The following is a 25,627-nucleotide window of genomic DNA, read 5'->3' on the forward strand; positions in this document are numbered from 1 at the left end:
GACACCCAAATGATTTCTGACTGATGAAGGGGGCTGAAGGTGCCCTGCTCTTGCCCAGCTTCTGCTGCTCTCTCCCTGCTCACTGTCAGCAGCTGGCAGCCTCGGTCCTGCCTGAGACTCTTCATCTATCAGTGCCAAAGAATATGGGAAATAGCAACGCACAACATGCACATTACAAAACAAGCACATGAATCAGCATTACATTCATTAGTGAAGTGCTGACATTCGTTCCTAAACTTTGGGCCTTAATTAACATCACTGTGAACTAATGTTTGCTTTGCTTCTTAACCAGTGAAGCAGCGAGGGGCTTTCTGAGGTTCCTGCTCGTAAATGCCCAAAATGAGTCGAGTATTTCTCTGCAACTACAAACTCTGTTTTCATCAGAGGTGTAAATATTACAGCACTGTGTCAGAGTCACTGAGGCTGGAACACAGAAAAAGGAAGTAGATGTATTTATTTTTAGACTTTATTGCCTGGAACCACTTTAAAAATACGCTTTGGGTCACAATTAACTGCAGAAACCAGGAATCCACATATGAACATTATCTGTGCAAAGATTTATGCTCACGTCACACGAGCTGATAAGGAGAAGCCAAACCTGGAAGCCACGACTTTGTTGAGGGTGTTTTTTGCAAACTTCTCTCCACAAATTCACATTTTCAAACTGCTTCAACATCTCACTCTGTGTATTCGTGTGTCTCTGAGCTTCGGTGCAGGATCATCATTAAAATGGTGGAAAAATGAGCATGATTGCAATGACCACGGCACAATGGATCAAGTTACAAAAATTAAGCGATACTGATCAACGCACCACAACGATTATGTCACACGACACAGGATGTGATGTCACAACTGGTGCGAGACTTGCTGGCATGCTCCTATGAGGGTTGTTTTCCGGGGATGGCTTGTTCCTCTTAGTTGCGCGGTCGGGGTTCCCCCAGGTGTCGGGTGGTTCTTGGGGTCCAGGGTCCTGTCTTTGGCTTTCTCTGAAGTGGCCGGCCTCTGCAGTGGTTGGCTGGCCGCTGCTTCTGGACCGCTAGTACTCCTTCCCCTAGCTGTGGGAGCTCCATCTGTGGCAGCAAGACCAGGGGCGGATCTAGAGAAATTTTCTTGGTTGACATGGTGCATTTTTTCCACCGATAGGAAACGTGGATTTTTTCCTTTCTTTACTGTTTTCGCGCTGTCCTTAGAAAACGCTTAAAACACACACAAACGTGATGACAGTGTTTAGAACAAAGCGTGGCTGATATATATGATCATAACTCTGGATTTACTGGCCTGTAATTAAAATTTAAAAACTTTGAAGTCCGAACTTTCAATGTGGCTGAAACAGAGACTCAGCGTTGCTGCAGCTTGTTGCTATGGCAGCTTACATCAGTCATGTGATTTGGAGGTGCAGCGTGTCCGTGGACCACAGAGGGTTAATAACACTCACTTTCCTCCATTTCCACAGTGTAACATCCACCCACCTGTGTAAAATCCGAAATTCCCATGGTGTTGTTCAGAATGTGCTCTGGCACGATCATAAGCATCGCTTGCTGCTGAAAACAAGAAAAAAGCCGGTCCTGCTATGGGCTGAACCATTTGTTACTGATGCAGGGGGGGACACTATGGAATATACTCAGTTTTAGCATTTATATTCACTGTTGACTGTAACTACGCTCAAACTGTTAATGCGATCTTATTTTAATAAACAACACTGTCATATGCAAAACTGGGGTGGCACTTGGGGTGGCAAGAGATCATTTTAGGGTGGCACTTGCCACCCCACACTCAGAAACATAAAGGTGTGTTAAGGTTCAAAATTGAGGAGGGAGAGTACAAACAACTCTTGGTCCAGAGGGTCTTTGGTCAAACAATGATTTTAATGAACACACGTGTGGGAAGACACTCTGTACGCAGACAGCCAGTAGTCCTCGACTTAATCAAAGCATGAACAGATATTTTATAGCATCAGGGTTTGTTTACTGACGCCCCTTCATGCGTCACAGATACATTTTATACATAGATCAGATCAACACCAGAATGACTTTTCACCTAGAAAATCATCTTCTATTTTCATGGCTTGGTACTTTCCGTTCTCTCCTCTAAATAAATCTAACTAATGTGTGTGTATGTGTTGACCTCACATGCTCTTTGTGTCACCTCTTCACCTACTGTCTGTGTCTCGTCCTCAAATGCTCCTCAAAATAACCTACACTTAGACTCTGCTTTCGGTTTCAGTTCTGCAAAAGGCACACTCTGCAAACCTGCAACTTCCTGTCAGCCTGCAACTTAGTCTTTCTGAAAGACACACACTGTTCAACCCCTGAATGCAATATAAACTCCAGATTATATTATTAATGCAATGGTAATAATGACAATTATTTAACAATAGCAGTAAAATAATTTCCCTGCTCCACACTCCCTCTCTCGACCTCTGGAACACCAGAGGTCGCAATACATTGTGTCCTCACTCAGACCCTCTCTGGTGGTCTCGGACCTCGAGATCTCCAGGATCCTCGCCCCTCCTGTGGTCGCCGAGATCTTCTGTAAAGGAAACAAAACACCTTTTCCTGCACCTCCCTAACTTATCCTATCTGGGACTCTTTAATCAAAAGCCTGATCCTAATTATCTTCTTAACTTATTGACTTGTATTTATGTATACTCTTCAACGTTACTCATCCCTTTAAAACTCTTTAAGCCCTGCTTTCACGTCCGGTTGCTCGCTCTATTTTTCCCTTATCTGATCATCAACATCCTGTGCACAAATTGTCGCTGCTGCAAGTTCCTCTACTCCAAAAGAAAACAACCACTTTAATCAATTAAGTTTAAGCATATAAGCAATTACTCCTGTATACATTTCATCATAGCTAAATGCTGCCTTAAAACAATTCCTATGTGTTAACTTCATTTTAACCTCACATTTCCTATGTTATCACCTGTTTTTGGTATAGCCTTTTTATTTCATTTTGCTCCTTTTAATGTAACCATACCTTCTAATTCTAGTTTATCAGACTTAACCAAAATATATGCTTTCCTTCCTCTTTGGTCCTTCTTTAAGTTCAGTCAAAAAGCTAAATGAATTTGAGGCCTTTTGCCTGGAATCAATACTGTCATGTGTGTTTCTTAACTCTGTGTCCGTAAGCGTGTGCAATCCTTCATGAACTCATATTATCCTCACAGTAGATTGGCTAATCATAGCGCTAGCCAAAGGCTCATGACCCTCCAGAGACAAATTTGAGCCACAACTCCTTTAAAAGCACAAAATGCAATATGTATAAAAATCATTTTTATTTATAAGCTCCCCCTTTATCCTAAAAATACCTCCTATGTAATATCTGTATGTGTAAGCCTACATTATAACCACTACTTCTAGAAATCAAAAAGAAATCAAACCATACTCCTTCAACCCTCACTAATTTTCCCTCTAAGAATTATTCACAGCTTTGAAAAACCGGCATTGTATCTTCTAAACAGGATTCAGTTCTGTCATGGTCCTGGGCCATGTTGGCCCAGTATTCTTGGTTCCTTGTATTTTCGCTCCTTATTTAGGCCAGGTTTTCTCAGGTGTCCTGTTTAGTGTTCCCTAAGTGTTTTTTCCCTTTGTGACTCTTACCCCCTTGTGCTCCTCTGTGTATTTATGAGCTCTCGTCTCTCTTTGTGTTTATTCCATGTTTCCCCCAGCCTGTTATGTCTGTGTTCTCCCCGTGCTTTCTCTCCTCCTGTCTGAACCTCTGTGTACTTCCTGTTTTACTTTGACAGTCTCTCGTCAGTATGCGTAATGTTGTGTTCACTCCTGCCCTGTCTCGTTATGTTTATCAGTATCCCCTGTGTTCCCCACCTGTGTGTAATCTCCCTGTGTTCTCTGGGTGTATTTAAGTTGTGTCTTCTGTTATGGTAGTTGCTGGTTCGTCTGTGTTGTTTCCCCTCGGTCTCCCTGCGTCTCTTGTGTATTTCCCCGGACCTCCCTGCATCCTCATTTCTGGTTTGTGTTATTAGCTTACCCAGTTTAGGTTTCCGGTTTCTTGTTTTTCCACCAGTGCTGTTTTGTGCCCACCGTTGTAAATAAGTATTCACCTGCACCAGAGCTGCCGCCTTTTGGGTCCTTTTCTACAACTCCACACGGCTTGCAACCGTGACAAGTTCACTTTAATCCTTTAACCTTAACTTAAAAATAACAGTTTCAGTTTTACCATATCCAAATGATCAAAAACCCAAAAGGTCCTGAAATGATCCTAAATTATTAAACAATTAAATTATTAAACCCTAAACCCCCCTTTATCTTGATACATTTCATGTGTCAAGATACTATACAAAACTTAAAAATGCTCAGTTTTCCCCACTCATGATCCAATTCTATGTCATAAAAATAAACTTAAAACAGAACAGTTAGCAGTCATGTGTTTCTTCAATTAATGATAACTGAGTTACATCAAAAAATATTTCCCCTTTAGCATTTGGCATTCTCTCAACAATATACTATAATCCCATAATCTAACCCCAGTCAACAAAACAAAACAGAAATTTTCTCTGGTAAAAACAAATTGTTTGTCCACATTAATTCATCCTCACTCACATTCAGTCACACATTCACTCACATGCAGTCACACCATGTATTTGCTAATAGTGGAGCTTCCCGCGTCAGATTCTCCACCCTCAGCAAAATGAGCTCAGTCATTTTTTATTTTCCATAGGAAAATATTTCTTTATGCTTTTGGACTGGATTGACTCGCATAAAATCCTTTTTACAGGGACTTACGACCTTGATCCGTCCCCACAGGTAGCTCTCCTCAGCCAATTGTAATCTGGAAAGCCCCCCTTGTATTTGCTCTTCCCGATAATTTACAGCGCCGTTATTCACTGTTGCAGGCCTGCTTAAAACAAAAATGGAAAAAATAGAGCTGATTGTTAGCTCATAAAAACAAAACAAAATCACCTGACAGGTTTTCTTTAAGTGCACTGTTACAAAATAATGGGCCCAATTTTTTAGACATGTCCATGTTTCCTAAAACTCCCTCTATTAAAAACAAAAACACCAACCCAAACCTAACTGACAAAATCAACCCATCACCACAACAACCTTAAACACACAAGTCTTGCCACCACATAATTTCACCTCCTCAATACACCGAAAGTCTCATTAAAACCACACAATTTGCAAACAAAAATCACCCCCTCTAACATACTTAAATTCAGCATAAAACCCCCTTACGACAACGTATAATCACTAAACTATAAACTATTTCCTACCCAAATCTATACTTCTCTTGTCTGCCATGCTTCCTCGTCTGAAAGTCACTTCCTCAATTACAAACTCAAATGTATTTTATTAAACATTCACACCATTGTATCATTCATACAAAATAGCAAGCTGTTCTTCATTGCATATGTTTGTGTTCTTAGCCAGGTTTAATCTGTATCTATGCATTAAACTCCATGAGCTTGTCTTGTCTTTATAAGGTTAATGCATTTTCTGTTTGTGTATGTGAATTTGCCTATGTTGCTCTTGCAGTGTGTCAGACTCCTGCACAATTCTCCACTTAAGCCGTCAGTTTCTTTCCCAAATCTGCTAACCCAAATTTTAAGCTCCCACCTTATTAACCGCGTCCCTGCTCCCCAGCCAGAAGTTAGGGCCCACTTGTCAGGTTTATGGAGACATGGCGCTGTAAACAATTCAACCAGAAACTTGCCTTGGCATGTCCAGTCAAGTTAACCTACAGGTTTCTTCCGACCGCTGCATGGGGAGAATTGATCCAGATCTGTTTCGCCCCTATAGAAACACAACTGAGACATTTTCATTATTTTCATATATACTTAAACTACCCGTTTCCCTTTGTCTGGTCAGAAATCCCAACTTATGTCATGTATATACGTGTAAGCAGGTCTTCATTGCTTTTCCTATGTATTTTGTTAATGTTCAGTGAGTGTAAGCTGCTTTCTTCATTGCCTCTATATGTTATAGTCAGGTTTAATTCATGCATCTTTTCCCTGATTTCTTAATTCAAAACTGTCTCACTTCCGATTCTTTCCAGAAATAATTTCACATGTAACACTTTGTGTATGTGTGTTTTCTATTCTTGTTTACCCCTTTTTCTTTGTGACGGTGGACATCTCTAAACCATCATGAGTTCAAGCTTCACTTTCAGTCCAATTACACCCTGTATTCTCACAGTCGAACTCGTCCGGCTTCGCCTCTCACTGGTCACTGTCCTCTTCTCTCAGTATCCTTTTGTTGTCTTGAATTCCAGCAAACACAGTCTGTTTCTTCTCTGTTTCTCTTCAGTATTTTCCTTTTGGATCAAGTCCCAGCCTGGCAAAATACCACATTCAGTGCCTTTAAACAGTCATGTCACACTGTTCTTACCAGCCTGCTGTCCACCGTGCATGTTTCATCACGTGGTTTCTTCTTTTCTGTTGATCCTCTCAGTCATCTCTTTCAAGATTACTCCAAGCATGGCAAATCTGACAATCAGTGTCCAGTGCTTTACCACCGTTCATTATCCCACTGTTCAACTGCCCAGCCTGTAATTTACAGTACATGTTTCCACCTCGTGGTTCCTTACATGCTGCTGCTGGTGTCGTCAGTGTGGTTTCCGTTGCACTGTCTTTTGCCTGCTATTAATTCTTCTCAAGTCCACGATGTTCTGTCGGTCTTCATCAGGAGATTAACTGTCCTTTGAGCTTCTTCTCAGGATGGGGACAAGTGCGAGGTCAAGCTGTAAAATTTTAAGCCAAAACCTGGCCTGTTTTCTCCCAATTATGCTACTCTAGTGGTTTTGGCGCCGTACTCAAAATTCCAGGTTGAGAGAAGTCCACCTTTATTTATCTGTAATCTGTTTTGACACACTAAAACATACAATTAATATCCTTTTCATTTCTTTTCTCAAAACCTCCATTTGCTTTATCTGCCTAGAGTTTAACTCATCTGTTTCTCTCTCTGGGTGCTCACTCGTCACCTTATATGGGCATGCAAACTTCCTGTCACCCACACCATTTCCTGTTACACACACACAGCACGCAGCTGCTCTGCTGTTTCTCCAGGCTAATCAAACTTATTTTGTATTTACAATCTACAAACCCTCTGTAATTCTACTAACTTTTGATCTAAAATGTAGCATCATTCACACAATGATTTCATAATCCTCTCACACACACCTTTTAAATAAACTAAACTCTTATAACATCACTCATGCATCTCTTAAATTAAAAACACTTTCAAACTTTAAAACATCCTACTTTACATCACCAAAGAAATACCTCTCACACCTTTATTCATCATTCAAAACCTTCTAGTCACCACATTCACACTTAAAGTGTGACTAGAGTTGAGGAATATAACTCAAAACCCACTTTCCTAAGAGTATTTTAGACATGCTTGTCATAATCAAAAAAGCAAGTAAAAAACAAACAAACAAAAATTGAAACCTCTATTAATTCTCACCGCACACACAAGAGATTGAAAAAATAAAACACACCAGCAACTAATGCTGGAGAAAAGTTACTACTGAAAGTCATGTGTTAGTCTTAAGTATATACAGTGCACTCAATATATTTATATATCTACATCCAAACTCAGTCAGTTACTATGCATCCCCTACGGCAACTCAAAACTTTATTTATAGTCCTCTAATAAACATAAATGGCATTTTAAACACACACTCAGCAATGTTTGCAGCAGTATTTGTAAAACCAACCGTGGCTTAAACAGTTCACTGCTTACTCATTTGCATTAGTAAGCATGTTCTGATTTTATCTGTTTTGATTTTATATACTGTTTTGATTGTTTGTTTGTTAATTAGTTAGTTAGTTTATTTGCTTGTTTTAATCAATTTTAAATCATGCTTTTTATTTGTTCTTGTTTCTAATGTCTCTGTAAAGCACTTTTAAATCACCTTGTTGTTGAATTGTGCTATACAAATAAACTTGCCTTGCCTTGCCTTGCATTTTCACACTCACACACACACATCTAAAAATAGCAGCAGGCAGTCAGTGCATTACTGACTCGACACACAGAGATCTCTCACACCAAATTTTCTTATTCTATATTACAACGACGTCTTATATTTACAACCACTGTCAGATCTGTCAGCTTTAGCGCCTACACAATTTTAGACAAATTTAAAATAACCGCCCAGCGGATAAACTCCCTGAGTTTTTTGCGACCAATTAACCAGTATCAAGACTTTAACTGTTTCTGGCCTCATTTCTAAAATCCCTAACTCAATTTAAAAGTGTCCAACACCCAAGGTCCAACCTTTGCTGCCCAAAAAAGCGCAGATACCGTTCCAAACGGTAAGGAGACTCTAACTCCTAGTTATTCTGGAGTGCCCCAAGCTCCACAGTGACCAACTGACTATCCCTCTTCGAGGACAATGCCTAAGCGTCCTTGGCATTGGCAAGCGTTACCTCTGAGCACTGCGCTTCCTAGCAGACTCGAACTGCCGTTCTAGAATAATTTATAATACTTTGAAACAACAATCAACACCCAACAAAGTGTATGACTGAGGCAGATCGACCCTGATGGACAATGGGGACTCTAACCCACAAAATGACCAACCAAGGTCTGACCTAATGACCAACCGGGACTTTAACCCACAAAATGACCAAATACCCTACCAAACTACTTGAGACTCTAACTCAATTTCTTTGGGACTTCAACCCAGTATTTAAACTTTTCCTGGCAGACTCTAACTGCTTTAGCAGACTTTACTGCTTTCATTTCTTCTTAGCAGAACTCTAACTGCTTCAACTCATGAGATTTTCATCAAAATCAAAACAGACATCCACCAGTAACTTCAGTGAGTAGACTTAAATTTTATCATGTCCAATTTGGCACACTTTGGAAATAATTCAACAGGTAGTGCCTTACCTTTTGGATAAGCCGGCTTATGCCCACTCACTTCGACCACTGGAATTCATGTCTGCCCGTCAGACCACCTCAGAGACCACCAAATTTCTCCATCTAAACCTCCAATCCTCCCTCCTCAACCACCGGACGAAGCCCCCAAATGTTAAGGTTCAAAATTGAGGAGGGAGAGTACAAACAACTCTTGGTCCAGAGGGTCTTTGGTCAAACAATGATTTTAATGAACACACGTGTGGGAAGACACTCTGTACGCAGACAGCCAGTAGTCCTCGACTTAATCAAAGCATGAACAGATATTTTATAGCATCAGGGTTTGTTTACTGACGCCCCTTCATGCGTCACAGATACATTTTATACATAGATCAGATCAACACCAGAATGACTTTTCACCTAGAAAATCATCTTCTATTTTCATGGCTTGGTACTTTCCGTTCTCTCCTCTAAATAAATCTAACTAATGTGTGTGTATGTGTTGACCTCACATGCTCTTTGTGTCACCTCTTCACCTACTGTCTGTGTCTCGTCCTCAAATGCTCCTCAAAATAACCTACACTTAGACTCTGCTTTCGGTTTCAGTTCTGCAAAAGGCACACTCTGCAAACCTGCAACTTCCTGTCAGCCTGCAACTTAGTCTTTCTGAAAGACACACACTGTTCAACCCCTGAATGCAATATAAACTCCAGATTATATTATTAATGCAATGGTAATAATGACAATTATTTAACAATAGCAGTAAAATAATTTCCCTGCTCCACAGGTGCCAACTGGAACCAAAAGTGGTTCTTTAGACTGATGCCATAGAAGAACCTTTTTTGGTGCCACAAAGAACCTTTCAAACAATGGTTCTTTGAAGAACCATTTCTTTCAGTGGTTCATTGAAGAACCTTTAAAGGCAGGCACGTGCAGAGGGGGGGGGGGGGCTAGAGGGGCTTGAGCACCCGCCCCTTTCCTGATGGGTGCCCAAGGTGCCCTTTTGTTGAGGCAACTTTAAAAAAAAAAAAAAAAAATTATTATTATTTTTTAATGTGTGTGTGCGTGCGGAGTCCTGTCTGTGCCCCTCAACAATAATATTTAACTATTAATCACAGTTTTGCTAAATAAAAGGATCTGGCTTGCATCAGTCACATGATCACATTTAACCAATGATTGCCCTTGACGGCAGAACGCTGTTGTGCCAAAGTAGTTACCCCCGTCAAAAATTGTTTCCCCATTCACGGGAGCGCGCAAAGTAGGAGGAGCCGCTTGCCCAGCTCCGTTCTGTACGCTACTTGTCACTGATCTGCAGTCGACGCGATAAAGAGTAAAAGCTGGAAAACAGCAGACTCGATGAATTTAATATTAGTTTCGTGACATTGTAATGTGCCGTGTGGAAGACAGTTTACCTTATACTGTACACTTAAATAACCTGCTGGGAATACTTTGTCTAGAAAAAGACTTTGATACTATAATACTGTAAAACCAGATGGAAACACGTCGCTCTCCAGTGAATTTACACTCGGTTTACACTTTTTAGCGAAGCTATCACGAATGAGTTCATTTGCAAAATCAATCTCAATCTAACCAATAAGTACTGTAACTTCAGAGAAGATGTCTTATTCACAGCAAAAGTTATGGAGGGATACAGATTTTATCAGGCTGTGTGGCATCGGCTGCCAAAATGTGTGGCCCCCCCCCATCTGTAATCCATATTGGCTTTGTTATCACAAAGGGTATATTTGCCAAATAAGTCACAGTATAACCAATAAGTACAGTAACTTTGGAGACCATGTCTTATTCACAGCAAAAGTTATGGAGGGATACAAAATTTATCAGGCAAATTTATACAGCAAAAAACTATTTGCTTTATAAACAGTTTTATAAAGCAATGATGTCACCACTCCATGGTGACATCATCTCTACAGACTGTGGCTGTTACATATCCTCACCTGGTAATAATAAGACTGTCCTCAGCTGCACACAGCTCGAAGATGAACAAACTGAAGTAAATACAAATTAGAGTTACGATAGATTGAAATCTTGTAATCAGAGCTAATTCTTAGTGAAACTCTCACAACATCATATCATGATCCTGGGTTAGTGTCTCGGTCTCAGATCACAACATCAGCACAGGCTTGGCTTGGGTGAGGTATTGAGTGGTTCTTGTCCATGACAGCTGCAGGTACAGTGCCATCAGCCATGCTGCACCACATGTCTGCCCAGGAACATTAGTGTGGCTGAGTCTCATGTAAACATTGTGCTAAAGTGGTGGGAAAGTGGCTGCAAGCTGGCTGCACTGTGTCCAATACTCTCAGTATGATATCCACAAACCTCTGAGTGTCACAGAGTGGGCCTGTGCTCAGCTCACTGTGCCCCATTCAATTCTACTTGCATAGTTTTACAAGTAAAATTAAAAGTTGCTCAATGATAAGTTATTGTAGTAACAACTAAGTCCATGGTCATTATTTGTTAATAGTAGCTTAAAGCTTCTGCACCAATCATGGAGCAGCAGGTTTAGAGCATGTGGATCTACAAAAGTAAGTCCCAGTAAGATGGGCTGAGCCTTACATACTAGAAGAAACATGTCATTCCCAGCAGATGAAGCGCCCTTTAAAGCAGGATGTTAAGGTTCAAAATTATTGGGGATGGAGACAAGAGAAAAACCACAATAACAACACTGGTCCGGTCGGGTTGAGTCAAACGATGATTTTAATGATCACACACGTGGGAGATGGACACTGATGCAGACAGCCTCAAATCTCAAAATGGTGGAGCATTGCTCAAACTCTTATAGCCTCTGGTGCCTCCACCTTATTACAAAAAGCCTAAACATTCACATGCTTTCTCTCACACAGCGCCTAAGCTACGACCTTGGCTCCCCGTTTATCTGCTCCTGCTGAGATGGGGCAGAAAACTCCAGTATGTTCTGTTCTCTTCTAATCAGACAAATAAGGCGATGACTTTCTGCAAACAGTATTTCTTATAACTCAGCAGTATAATGCATCATAAAACAATATCATTCATTCACAATAAATCAGCAGTCTACTTTAATGCAAATCAGTTTAACTAATGCAACCGTTATCAGCTTCTTCTAACTCAGGAGAATGATGCAAACTAAAACTACATAATAATTCACAATCTTTAATTAGGGGTATAACATGGCATAAAATAATATTATAATCTAACAATTCCCCCTGATGAGCTCATTAGAATAATGACCTCACCAACACCCTTCAATTCAGTGTGGCCGGGTTCATCTCTTCTCACTCCTGAGGTCCTTTGTCCCCCTGAGGGGCGAACCATATGTGGGATGACCTCTGTGTTTGCGCAGTTCAGATGCAAGAAAAACTATTATTCCAACAATAGCAGGTACAGATGACACTTCCCAGGTCTCCCACAGCTTTATTTTGGTGCTACCTTATACCCTTCAGACGTACTCAGACTAGAACCTCTGTCCAAAGAGCTTTTAGCCTTTATTTTATTGCTGCAGCTACCAGTGTCGTCCAGTTGGGTGATCCTCTGCTCTTCATTCTTCAACCTTAGGGGTTAGACAACCCTTCAGTCGTGGCACAGATCAGGGGATTATTCTGCCCCGATTTCAAACAACGATCTGTGTATCCTCCAGAAAAAGGAACAGGAAGGTGTCCCCCTTTTTGCCCAAAAGCCTCTCGAACTTCGTTGGTCTGGTGTTCCCGGATTTCCGCCAACCCCTTCATGGTTATTGCTGTGTTTATGGGATCCATCCTTTTGTGGTGACTAGCTGGAGCCCAAACGCCATGACCCTTGGACCCAGTTGATGTCTCGGCAGTCACTGTGTCTGTCTCTGCTACGGAGGATCCTCGCATCTCTGTGACCTCGTCTGGTGTCTGTTCCTTTCTCTGTAAGAGACAGAAAACCAAAACACCTCTCTTCCTACCCCTAATAATCTAATGTTGTTATCTACTGACCTTCTAGTGTTTCAGAATTGGTCTAAAACATTCAGAATGTCCCAGGGACTTATTCTAATCATATGTGTGTGTAAGCGTGTTTGCATTTAGCCCTCTGCACTCAAAGTCAATACCTGCAATATATCAGTCTGGACCATCACGCCGAATGAAGCTTATGACCTTCAAAAGACCAAGTGCCAACTTTTGCAAGGTGTGTCTGAGAATTATTGAAACCACTCTTTTTAACACAAGACAAAGAAATTAACAAATCTTCTAAACGCTATTCAGTTCATTTCAATGATTAATGATTAAACATGAAAGTGATGGTTTATGCTTTTTCACTGATTCTCTAAAAAAGTCCAGAAACTTCTCGGACCGCTATTAGCTTAAGCTTTACCATTCCTAAGGTATTAAAGACACAAATGAAGTTATAAAATGTTCAAATAATCCTTGTTTGATGTTAAAGCTCAACTTTCCCCCCCTTTTTTTGACACATTCCAATGTGTCAAATCAACAGAGCTAGAACATTCAAAAAAAAGTTAGGCAGCTACAAAGTTTCCCAGACTCTTAAGGTGATCTGCGTGTAATGTCCTGACTCAGGTATTTATTATTTTAATAAATGTCGTTTAATTAACTGCCACTATTTAAACTAAACAAAGGACATAATTCAAGAAAAGATCACAAAGAATAACATGATATCAGTGTTTTGTAAGCGCGTGCGGCCTTCTATGCTCGAAGCCTTTTCCCTCAATAGATCAGTCAGACATTCACGCTGACTGTAGCTTTTAACCCTTATTAACTTGAGCACAACTCTACAATGAGCAACAAGTTGCAATATGTATAAAAACGATCATGGTTACACCTGCAATGAAAAATTATATCATTATCCTAACACCTGTAAATAGAAGATTCATCAGAGGTTATAACAATCACAGGAACACAGATGTTAGTATAAGGTCAAAAGCTTCAATAAATGATCATCAATGCAATGCTTATTGCATGATTCTCATACAATAATAATGCTGATTTTAAAATAACAGTAAAACACCCTTTTATCCCGTTTCACTCGACACATAAACGTTTATAAATGCCTCTTTTATTTTTAATTTTATTTCCCCCTGTTCTCCCCTTACTGACCACAGCAGGGGGATCTTAGTTTTGAATCAGCCATGAATCCAGCTCACCTGATTCATCAGTGAGCTCCACCATCACTGGCGTCTGACAGGGTGGCGCTGCATACTCTTCCTTTAATGTCACTATTTTCAACCTGTTAATTAGAGTGTTTAAACCTGAAGTCGACTACGTCCACAACAAGTCAATACAGCTGTAAATGTGGCCAATTATCAATCTATTACCAATCAATAACAACAGATAACTTCTATTTTATGCATGCTTTTAATCAACCACTCACTCAGAGGATCTCCAATCCCAGGAAATTCCTTCTCCTCCTTTAATGAGTCTGTCCTCCTTCCATGCCCTGGTAACTGGTCCATCCAGAGCCATATGATCTCAAATATACATACAACAAGCCAAACCACCCCTTGGTCACACCAACCCTTTTCCGCCCCGAAGATGTCCAATGCCATCCTAGTATGGACTGAAAGTGGCTTTAACGCTGACTGTTCTGACAATCCATTTTATAACGTTCCTGGTCAGATTTGCCAATCTCTGCACCAGGGTTTTAAACGCTTCGCCATTTTCATTAGTTTTTATTTTTATTTAGTTTCGAGTCCAGATTTTCAATTTTTTCCAGTTGTAATTAGTTTTTACCAATTCTTTGCTAGTTTAGTCTAGTTTTTATTTTCTGAAAATCCTTAGTTTCAGTTTAGTTTTAGTTGTGTTTTGCAAAAATTAAGTGTAACCAAATCTCAGTTCCATCATATCAATCATGCTCTTCTGGTTATCCTTGGGTGTTGAGACTAATCACTATTAACTCTTGCCGCACCGAGTGTTCCTAATTTTGGTTGAAGTGAATTGATAACCTTTTTGAAGGCGATTGTTTCACACATTTATTTAGATGTCCCAGTCCTGTTATCTCGGGATACATCACGCTGCCTTATCTGGGGTTAGCTGTTTTCGGGGGATGCGGGTTGAGTGGGGGAGCTCTTCAAGGAAGGGGAGTGTGCTCCCCCTGATGAGCTCTTCAAGGTAAGCTAGGTTAACCTTCTTGTGTGAGCTTTTCAAGTGCACTTCGAGGTTTGTGGGATTTTTAGTTTTATAGATGTCCCTCATAACCCCCTGATGACCCAGTATTTCATTTTTGCACACTGTAGTACACATTTAGTTTTTGCTTGTAGCTCTCATACTCTACTTGCCACTCCTCTAAGTCCTGATGTTTCTTAGAGAGGACAACAGTACCTTTAAATTTATATCACATGTGTGGGGGTGTGGCCTTGCCAATTGTTTTTCTTTTTTTTTTTTTTAACTCAGGTTTTGATTAATTTTCAAAAATAAACATCTAGTAAATAATTCGAGGGGTCTTTAAGGATTAAGCTTATTTAGTTTCACGGAGAACATGACTAATTTATTAATGTGTGCTCTACACATTGGGACTTTGTACATTCAGTCAATGCAAATCAGTTTAACTAATGCAACCATTATCAGCTTCTTCTAACTCAGGAGAATAATGCAAACTAAAACTACATAATAATTCACAATCTTTAATTAGGGGTATAACATGGCATAAAATAATATTATAATCTAACAGTAGCTTAAAGCTTCTGCACCAATCATGGAGCACCAGGTTTAGAGCATGTGGATCTACAAAAGTAAGTCCCAGTAAGATGGGCTGAGCCTTACATACTAGAAGAAACATGTCATTCCCAGCAGATGAAGCGCCCTTTAAAGCAGGATCTCACTTTAAACCTAAAGAACTTGCTATGAGCATGCAGTGCATTCATGGTTATTATTCATACGATTGTGGGGAGCTAATAAAGTGCAACTATCACATTACATTTTATTATTAAATTGTTGTTAACAATCCCTTCACTTCTGCTTATCTAATTCATGGTTGCAGGATGGCTGACAGCTTCCATTAGGCAGGAGGTAATGTCCATTCTGGCCACAGTGCAACCCACAATGTGTAACTGACACTATTATATTGCATTATGTCACATTGTTACATCTTTTTAATAAATGATGACAGTCAGCTGAATTTTCTGCCCCCTTGGTGGAGGACATCAGGATCAGCAGCTGCTGCTCCATCACAAACACCACAGAAGAAGAACAACACTGGATCAGATTATCTGGACATGTTTGACAGGGACAGTGTTCATGTTCATGGACATCAGGACAAAAACAGACGATGGAAACCTGCCAGATTTGAGCTAAACTGCTCGTTTCCATGTGTAGTCCCTGGGAGGTCACATGACCAACAAAGACACACAAGCTGTGTCCCAAAACGTCGGCTGCATCCTCCGGAGGCCGCATCTGAAGGCCGATGACGTCACAGCCAGGCGACGAAGGCTGTCCCGATTCCTCGACTCCTTCAAATGCGTCCTTCATTCCCCCGAGTTTGAAGGATGGGTCGGGTGTGTCCTTCGTGGCCCACCATATCCCAGAATTCATAGTGCGGCCCAGCCAAATTTCAGCTGCCAACAATGGCGGCCGCTACTAAGTTTTAAAATTAGTCTTATTAATCTTTCTGGGCCACAAAATAAATTTTTAACATATATTAAGGGGAGAAAGTAGCTGTGTAAACTTCAAATATCTGCTGGGTTCATCAAGACATCGCATATTTGCAAAAGCGCGCCGACGTTTTCGGAGACGTCTGTTACCCACCCGCTCGATAGCAAGCCGGGGGGTTCAATGGTCACTCCAGCCGGCGAGAGCAGCGGACTCCCGGCTTCATCGTTTTCAGACCCCGCTCTTTGGCTACTCAGGTTAAACATGATATATAAGTCAGAGGGCCCGGTGGCGCCAGTGTCCGGCAGCCTCTGTCAGTGCGCCCCAGGGCGGCTGTGGCTACACTGTAGCTGCCATCACCAGTGTGTGGATGTGTGTGTGTGGATGACTGGATGTGTGAAGCGCTTTGGGGTCCTTAGGACCAAGTAAAGCGCTGTACAGGCCATTTACCATAAGTCACTCGGATAACTTAAAAATGTAATTGTTTGCCTTTTTTCTGTGTTTCATTTGTTCCGGAGTAAATCGGTTTGGCTGAGATCAAAGTTATTAGATTATTAGATTAAATACAACTTAATACTACAAATTAATCCATCGGTGGGTTCCTGCGGGATTTTCACACAGCTGAATAAACGTCAAACAGAAAACTGATGAAACAGAAGTGTGAGACGGTCGAGAGTTTACTCCAGTGTCCTGTAATATTTTAGATAGCAAGGAGCAGACGGCGAGTTTATTAAACTCCACCCACACAGCGGTGACACAGATCTGAAGGCTGGACCGTCCCATTTCACAGCCTCGCACTTCTGGCCTTCTCGGTCTTTGCAGGACCCGGCTGTTGGGTCTAAACTCAGACCCCGCTGTATCCAGGACTTATTCCCATGAAAGAAAAACAAGGCAAGAGTGTTCGATCGATTTCTTGCGCAAGGGAGGCCCTTCCATCTGTGACCAGCACGTCGAAATGACCACAATGGTGGCCTCCTCTCGCTGCCTTTTATTGACAAACTTCAAACAATAGTTTACAAAACACCTCCCCTTGCAACCCCCCTTTGGTTACAAAGACAAGGCACTGTATGTAAATGACATACACTGAGTGTGTGTGTGTGTGTGTGTGTGTGTGTCTGCTGATCAAAGGGTCGTAAACCCAGGAAGCTTACATCAGAAGAAACAGATCTTTCAGATAGGATGTATCTACAATAAAACCTCCCCCAGCACAGAGTGGTTGGAGAGGTGGTCAGGATCAAAGGAATGGCTTTGATCCTACTGCTTAAACTAAGACTGTACAAATTTAAGAAACACAATGGCAACATTCAACAATTAGACTTAACATTTCCCTCCTTTTTTTCATTGTATACTTAAATTTCAACTTATGCACCCTTTGTTTGGACAGTGTCAGTGTAGATTTCATTCATACACAGTAAACTACATCCTATACATAAGCAAATCAGTATCAACAGTTCAAAAACAGGAATTAATATCTTCAAAAGAAGATGCCACCAAGGACCAGACGGTAACCAAGCTATCCAGCCTTGTGGCGGATCTACTCCTGTCGTGCAAAAGTACACAACTGAATGTCAAAGGTCAAACAAGAAGAATCATCATTCTCAAAAATCATATGTCACTACAATCCAACTGTATACAGACATAGGTATTTAAACGCATCAGTCGACTTTATTGTTTGTCCATGTGGCTCTCAGCTAACTTCAAAGCTGCAGCCTGGTCAACACCCGTCTTTATGACTCCTATCAACCCCCCAAATCTTCTCACTGTAGGCATCCTGTGGGGGTTAGAGTCAACTGGTGAATTATCTGCATTTACAACTCTTCTCCTGTCCTGTTGTCACCACAGAAAAAGCTTTGTAAAGGAAATTGGATCAAGCTGTTTTGATCTTCTTGGCTCAAAACCTCAAGTGTTCATGATGTAAATGTAGACAAAAGGCTTCTCTGTTTACATCCTTCTTGCAGAAGACAAAAGAATAGGTGATGTTGCCATGTTCCATGGTTAATCTCCAACTTGGGCTAATCCATTGTCCTTCATACACATAGGCAATTGGCCTGTTTCCAGTTCGTTTAACTGTATAATGTCCTGCAACAAGTCATATTCTTTGATTCAGACGAGCAGGTCTGTCCTACCAGAGCAGTTCACCTTCCCAGCTACTGGTGAATCAACCTTCCATTCAGGTTCAGAGCAGTTGAAAAGTTGGCAGTGTTCCTGGATGTGTTGCCAAAGCAACCAAACAAACTGTCTCGCTCTCAGTGATGCTATAGGGCCACAGTCCAGAAGAATGTGTAGCCAGTGGCATCACAAGCATAACCATTGGTCTCGTTGTTTATGTGAGCGGTTGTGTTCTTAAACTGCCACCAGTAGTTGTTGAAAACCCATGCGGGTACTGGGTGTGGTTTGCTCTGTTCCAGTGCGCTCCCTGTCATCCCACTCAGGGTCCACAGGCACAAGAAGATGCACAGCACATTCCCAGCCATTCTGATGAGTACCTGTGGCTCAGTTAGTTTCTTCACCGGATTGAGACGAGGGGCCCTGGAGGCTTTCCCCCCCCCCTTTGTTCCCGGTCTTCCTGCCACTTACTCCGAGCTGGCCTGGATGTGTGTCACCTTCTTGCAGTGCGCTTGATATATCCAAGTGTTCCTTCCAGCAATCTTGACTGCTGTGGTCGTCGTCAGCAGCATCCGATATGGACCTTCCCATCGTGGACTGGACCAGCACTTCCTCTCCATGGCCTTATCATCATCCAATCTCCAGACTTCAGGCTCTGCTCCTGCGAAGAAACAGAATCATCTGGCAGATCATTTGTTCTCATAACTACTTTACTTTTAAACATTTTCAAGCATCTAATCTGCTGATATGCTCTCTCTTCTGCTTTTCTATCATCACTACAGAAGACTGGAACTCTAAATGCTCTAACATATATAATCTCAAAGAGTCAGACCATTCTCTGTTGGAGTAATCCTCATGTACTTATTCTATACAGTCTAACCATGTCCTGCCTGTCTTCCTAAATCTTAACTTTACTGCCTGCAAAAAGTTTTTTCTTTTTAAAAAGTATTTAATAATCCTAGAGTATAAACTAATTCTAGAGTGAGTATAACGACTGCTCATCTCCCTCCTGTTTGAGACATGGTATAGCCAATGGCTCAAAATAGCAGCAGTCTTATACAAATTATTAGGCAGTACTGGTTTATCACACAGATAAAAAATCATCCTGCAAGCTTGCTCCCTCTGTAAGTCACAACTGTTTTCCTGCTGTAGGTGAGTGGGCCTGCATGTCTGCTGATGTTGTACTGATAAAAGGTTAACACCATGTTTAACTACAGCTGCTTCTCTTGTGATCTTATCTGCAAGAACTTTCCCTAATGCAACTGAATCTTTCCCTCACATGTGTGCTGCACATTTACAAACTGCAATTCCACTGGTTAATAACACTGCATCCAGCAGATTTTGCAAGAGTTTGGTGTATTCTGCAGGTTTCCCTGTAGAAGTTATCTCACCTCGTCTCACTCACTGCACTACAAAGAAATGTACAGTAGCAAATGTATACTGCCTATCAGTGTATATTGTCTCTCTACAGCTTTACACGCTTCCGTTAAAGCTAGCATCTCTGCTGCTCAAGCAAATATGAAACATGCTAGTTGTCCTACATAGATAACTCTCTCTCACTGTCTGCTACAGTAAAACCTGTTCTAGTCTGTCCCTCTGCTGTTGTAAAACTCAAATCATCAACAAACCAAACCTTTCCCTCAACAAGTGGCACATCTATTAAGTCATCCCTCAGCTTACACTTCTTCTCCTCGCGCTCTCTACTCTCAAGAGAAGTGCCCTCCTCCATTGGCAAAAAGGGTTTGACAGATTCAGAATTGTGCACCACTTTATGGTAATATGTGTGGTTGTGAGAGTAACAGTAACATTAAAGACAAGTGTCTTGTAGGTGACAGAAATGTAAGTTTAGTCTGCGATAGTAAACATCTACCTCTTCTGGAACTAACAATTGCAAAAGGTGAAATAAACTATTGAAACATTGTACAGCTTAAGCTGCTGCACATACTGATCTCACGCATGGAGGTAAAGCACGAGCAACTAGAGCTAATCTTTTAGGATAGTAAGTTACTGGCTTCACTTGTGGAAAAAGTGCTGTTAGTTATTTTACAGTCACCTGGCATTTGTGCTGTTCACAGAACCACAAGTCCATCGCTGGACCTCCTCTGCGCTATCACTTTTTGGAGCTTGGCACGCTCCCTCAGCTTCCATCTTATGGGCGATCCTCTCAGTCACTCCTTCTCGTCATGGCACCTCACGACATCTACAAATTGAAAAAATGACACTCCTCTCGCCACACGGCTTTCGCCATGTGTCAACTCCCCAATGAGACATGTACAAGAATGTTGCACAGTCTCCCTAAAACAATCTCCAGGGTTTGTCCCTTGGAGCAGCTTCACTCGCTGTAACCCTGTGTAAAAACATTAGTCAGCACTTAAATGTTCAGCTTGTTTAGCTCCCAGCTCCTGTATCCTAGAAGACAAAGTCTTAAATTTAAAACAACTTCACATTTGCAACCAACTGTAGATCATAAGAGTAATAAAGTATTTAGCATCACAGAGACAAGTATCATTGCAGGTTTATTCTAAACTCATTAAACTCCTACTTTTTCCCATAATTTGTTCCAAATTATTTAACATCTCAATGTTATTCCACATTGTAATCAGTGACTTCCCTTAAGTTTGTCACTCACCATGAGCCCAACAGTGTGGTCAGATAATGAGCTCCATGTAACTATTCTGTAACCACTGCACATCTGTTCAATCGTCACTTGTCTGTCTGTGCTGAATCCTTTACAAATCACATGATCAACCATCTGCTGTAAAAAGAAATGTAAATGTTAGCGCTGCGCAGGTGTATACACTTTCTCACAGTAATGTCTGTGAGCAACACAAGTTAGTGAATAACACACACATGGTAAATTCACAGACAGAGAATTTAAACTAAAAAGGTTAAATTTTCAGAGTTCACATAGTCATGTGACCCACAGGAGGAATCCTGTGGTCTCCTTCTCCTGCAACAGAGACACACACAGAGACACATCCACACCTTTGTCAGGTGGGAGTTGACTTCACACAATGGTGTTAAGTCAGTCAGTCTTGTCAGCTTTTGTCAGTCAGTCAGTTCCCCATTTATTTTAAAATTCTTACTCATTCACTCAGTGATTCCTTCTTTTGCTAATTGTGGAAATTATCGTCGCATTCGTTTCCACGCTCAGCAAAACAACGTCATTTCAAAAAGAAAAATAATTTAGACTGGATTTCCTCGTTGAATCCTTTTGGACAGGAACTTGTTTCCTGATTGTCCCAAATAAGTGGCTTTCTCCTGAGCCCATTTTAATTTTGGGGAAGCTCACTTTGCAACAGTTTTCTCGCCGACGCTTCGGTTCTAATCGTGCAGATCTGCTCAAACAGAGATCATCAAACAAAACTTTCAGTGCACCATGAAAGTAACAAAATAAAAGAAAGATAGGCCTTGTTTAAGTCATGACACGTGTTCTTCATGCCAGGGGGATAAATCGTAACAACCCAATTGGCAGGTTCAACTTAGTAACAAAAGACAAATCAACAGCCAGTTTAATCTCAAACATTCATCCAATCAGCCATACACACAACATACAGCATAACCCTGTTGTCTTAGCACATAATAAGTTTTAGTTCTCATGTAACTAAATGTGTGCCATGGTAAAACTTCTTCACACACCAGAAACTCACAATCAGCTCACTCAACTCACTCATTTAAGACCTCTCATCAGCATTCTGTTTTCTCCTCTATGATGCAACCATCTGTCCTCCTATAATATTCAGTCCACTAGTCTATGTATCACTTTCATCTTACTAGTGACTTGGACAAGATGACAAACAGAATCTCATGCTTAAGATGCTGTCTGGTCTCATGAGTATCATTGTATGTGTATATGCATGTGGGGTTAGTATAGTTAATGCATTTTCTGTATGTTTTTGTGTTCCTCTCTCATCACACTTTCATTATTCTCATCACTGCTTAAAACAACACACATCTCTCTCTGTTTTTTTCTTTAACTGTACTTTTCTCCAAAACAGAAAATAGCATTACAGCTGTTTCAGACTGAGAAACACCAAACACTCTTCATGCCATCATTCATCCACACAACTATTTTATTTCTTTTTGTCCACTGGGCAGGTGACCTGCAGAATCACGCCTGCCCCAGCTGGATACCTTTCACACACACCATGACGTCAGACACTCTCACACTCGCCGAATTGATCAGGAGAAAAACTTTCTTCATCTTCACACTCTGTTACAGAAACACCATATGTTTTTTTTTTGTTTTTTTTTTGTGTTGTGTTGTGTCAGGGATGGATATGTAGTTGTAACGTTTGTGTTCACTTTCTTTCCTTTCTGTCTCCTCTCTTGCCTAGTCTGTAATGGACTCAATGCTGCTCCTAATATGCCTTTAATCTCTCCTCCACCTCTGCCTCTGCTCTCTCACACTCTTCTCTGGCTCTACTTTCTGCTAACATTCTTGCTCTTCCTAATGCTTTTCTACGGTGTTGTTCTAGAGTAGTTGCAGTGGATTGAGCTGTAGTTTCATCCTCAGGTTTCACAATATTGCTCTTTTAACATTCTGTGCTTCTCTCCTCTTCTGAGTCTGCTCCAGCCACAACTTAGCAACTGCTAACTGCAATTCCTTCCTCTGCTTCGCTTTCCCTGTTTTAGCTGCTACACTTACAGCTATTCTTTCTACCAGCATTTTACACTGAACTTCCACTAATGTCCCTTCAAATCCATATTTCTCACACCAACAACCTACATACTGCGTGCTGCCTGGTAAAACTTTCTGCATAAATTTTACATCTCCTTCTAAGGCAGACTTACACATTTTATTCTCCATTACAAGACAACAATCAGCCACACTCACGCAGACCACGTCTGGCCCGCACACACACACAACATAGGCCTATCGCTTGCGTCTGCACGCACAGCTAGCGCTCTCTGTTGAAAACTCTCAAACGCCCCATATGGCGGAGAATTCAACCTTCGGACACTCTCCAACGCCCCAAATGGCGGAGATTCCGGACTCCGAACCTAGGTTCTCTCCACGCCCCAAATGGCGGAGAACTCTCTACGCCCCAAACGGCGGAGAAGCCTGCGTCTCTGTCACGCGGCTAGCGCGCTCCCAGACTCACGTTTAACGCACAGCCCGTAGCCGAATCAAGCCTCGACACGGTGCTTCTGAAGCAGCGCGTTGATCTTTCTGACACACGCACCGGAGCGTCAGCTTCAAGCGGACCATCGCTACGTCTCACATCTAAAGGTGTCAAGGTAACTTTGAACTGAGTTCAGTCAATCTGGAGTTTTTCCAAGTTTTCTGTTGCTCTCTGTGAGAGAAGAGCGTTAAAGGCGGGGCTCTCCAGAGTCCAGCAAAACAGGAAACCACAGCTGGGTGTGTGTAAGTGTGCAAACCAATAGAATGCATCGTGGTGGGGGGGGCATCACTGGCATTGGCAAGAAAAAAATAAAATAATCGGTCGTACCCATGCTTCCCCGACGTCATGCCAGCGCATATTGGGAAATTCGTAGGCACTGATCGGTTTTCTATCAGCCATTTGCTGGGAGTAAGGGCGCCCTCCGTTTGCGAGGTGCGCCTGCTGCTGGCGGGACAGGGAGGAGAGGGCGGGGCGGCGGGGAGTCTCTGGCTGGCTGGAGCGGCATTTAATAACCAACTCGCAAAACAAAATAAAAACAACACAACAAACAGATATTATGATACAGACATATAATCTGCACCGATGTTTTTTCTAAATTCTATAAAGTGAGCGCGAGAGCCCTCGGTGCGCCTGCGCGCTGCTGAAGTCAAAGTAAACTTTATTGTCATCTCCGCTACAGACAGTCCAGCATATAGAGAGACGAGACGACGAGGCTGCAGTTACAGCGGTGCAAGTAAACAAACAATAAATATAAGAAGAGTAAGAAAATAAATCTACACTTTAGGACTCGGGGTAAAGGATCAATAACAATTTAAATTTATAATTTACAGTTTGATGATTTAAAGTCTCACACAACCCGTCAAAAGGGGCGGGGCCGGCTGCTTCCAAGTAGAGCGCATTTCATTTATAATGATGTAAATCCAAGCCCATCATGGATTCACGATCTGAATCCTGGGTTGTGTGAAATCCCAGAAATCAACCTTAGACAAAGTGAATCTGTGAACTAAGGTGTAGGTCTGTTAGGTTAATTGTGCTGATCCTCGGGTTGGGGGATTTGTGTTTGTACTGGAGCGCAAAATTCAAACCAATGGAAGATGGACAACAAAAGTTCAAAGCCATCAGGTGCTCAGGTTAGAAAAAAGAGAAAAGATGCAGGTAAGCAGATGCGTGATTGGATAATGGCAGCTCATCCTGAACCAATCAGACTAAACTCCAAACAATACATTATGTTACAGATTTTAATATTAATTAGTCATTGTTACTTGTTGATTTGTCCTTTTCTCATTGTGTGACGAATTATGACGACTGTTTGGTAGCTGTTATTGTCTCTCTCTCTCTCTTCATGTGTGTTTCTCTGGTGAAACAATAGTTTTGTGTTAATGTTAGGGCTGCACGATTTTGCATAACATGAGAATCACGATTTTTTGGCTTAGAATTGAGATCATGATTCTCTCATAACAATAAATAAACATAAAACAACAAATGTCTCACATTTTCTTGTTGCAGCAAAATGTTGTCCTGCTTGAAATTCCGTCTCCACCGTTGCTCGACGCTGCGTGTACAGAGCAGGTAGTGCAACAATAGAAAAATAGTTGTGGGACGGCACTGTGTAGCGTTTGTCTAGGGTGTTGATCGTTTTCCTAAATCCCTCGTTTTGCACAGTGTTGATGGAGCCATATCTTTGGTCAGGTGATAAGTGATAGCCTCCGTAATGTCTTTGTGCCTGCGGGAGTTCGACGTGTATAGGGAAACGCTGTATAAGGTTCCCGTTATTGATGTTTGGGTGGTTGACCGGGACGGATTTTCTCCTGTCACTTTCTCGTCATCCCTGACGTGCTCTCCGTTGTTTTTTCCCTGCTAATTTTAGCATCACACGGCACAGCTTCTGTATCACGTGGTATAAGGCTCCGCCCGTGTCATTTGTTGAGCAGGAAGAGTGAGCGCTTGTTTTCATGCAGAGTACGTCCCGGATCAAAATGTGAAGGTTTACAAATCACCACTTCTTTAGTTAATATCATTT

At 41.5% G+C, this 25,627-nt stretch overlaps 1 protein-coding gene and 1 long non-coding RNA gene across 9 annotated transcripts in view; both read left to right on the plus strand.

Annotated features, from left to right (window-relative positions):
• LOC146672644 (uncharacterized) overlaps nt 1–25,627 on the plus strand; it is a 216,399-nt gene that overhangs the window by 89,813 nt on the left and 100,959 nt on the right. The gene's annotated exons all lie outside the window — the stretch shown is intronic.
• The window catches only part of LOC146672646 (uncharacterized), a 46,966-nt gene that overhangs the window by 2,701 nt on the left and 18,638 nt on the right, over nt 1–25,627 (plus strand). The window contains exon 1 of one of the 7 annotated variants that reach the window (XM_085388087.1): nt 23,036–23,722. The exons of 5 other annotated variants lie outside the window; for them this stretch is intronic. The gene's annotated coding sequence lies outside the window, so the exon portion shown is untranslated. Of the gene's footprint in view, nt 1–23,035; nt 23,723–24,779; nt 25,567–25,627 lie in introns of those variants that run through there. One more of the 7 variants, XM_085388078.1, reaches the window with a different exon arrangement.

This window comes from Rhamphochromis longiceps, linkage group LG3 (assembly GCF_057381845.1).
Source record: "Rhamphochromis longiceps isolate RC_006_pf linkage group LG3, R_longiceps_female_GT1.1, whole genome shotgun sequence".
NCBI classification, from domain to species: Eukaryota; Metazoa; Chordata; class Actinopteri; order Cichliformes; family Cichlidae; genus Rhamphochromis; species Rhamphochromis longiceps.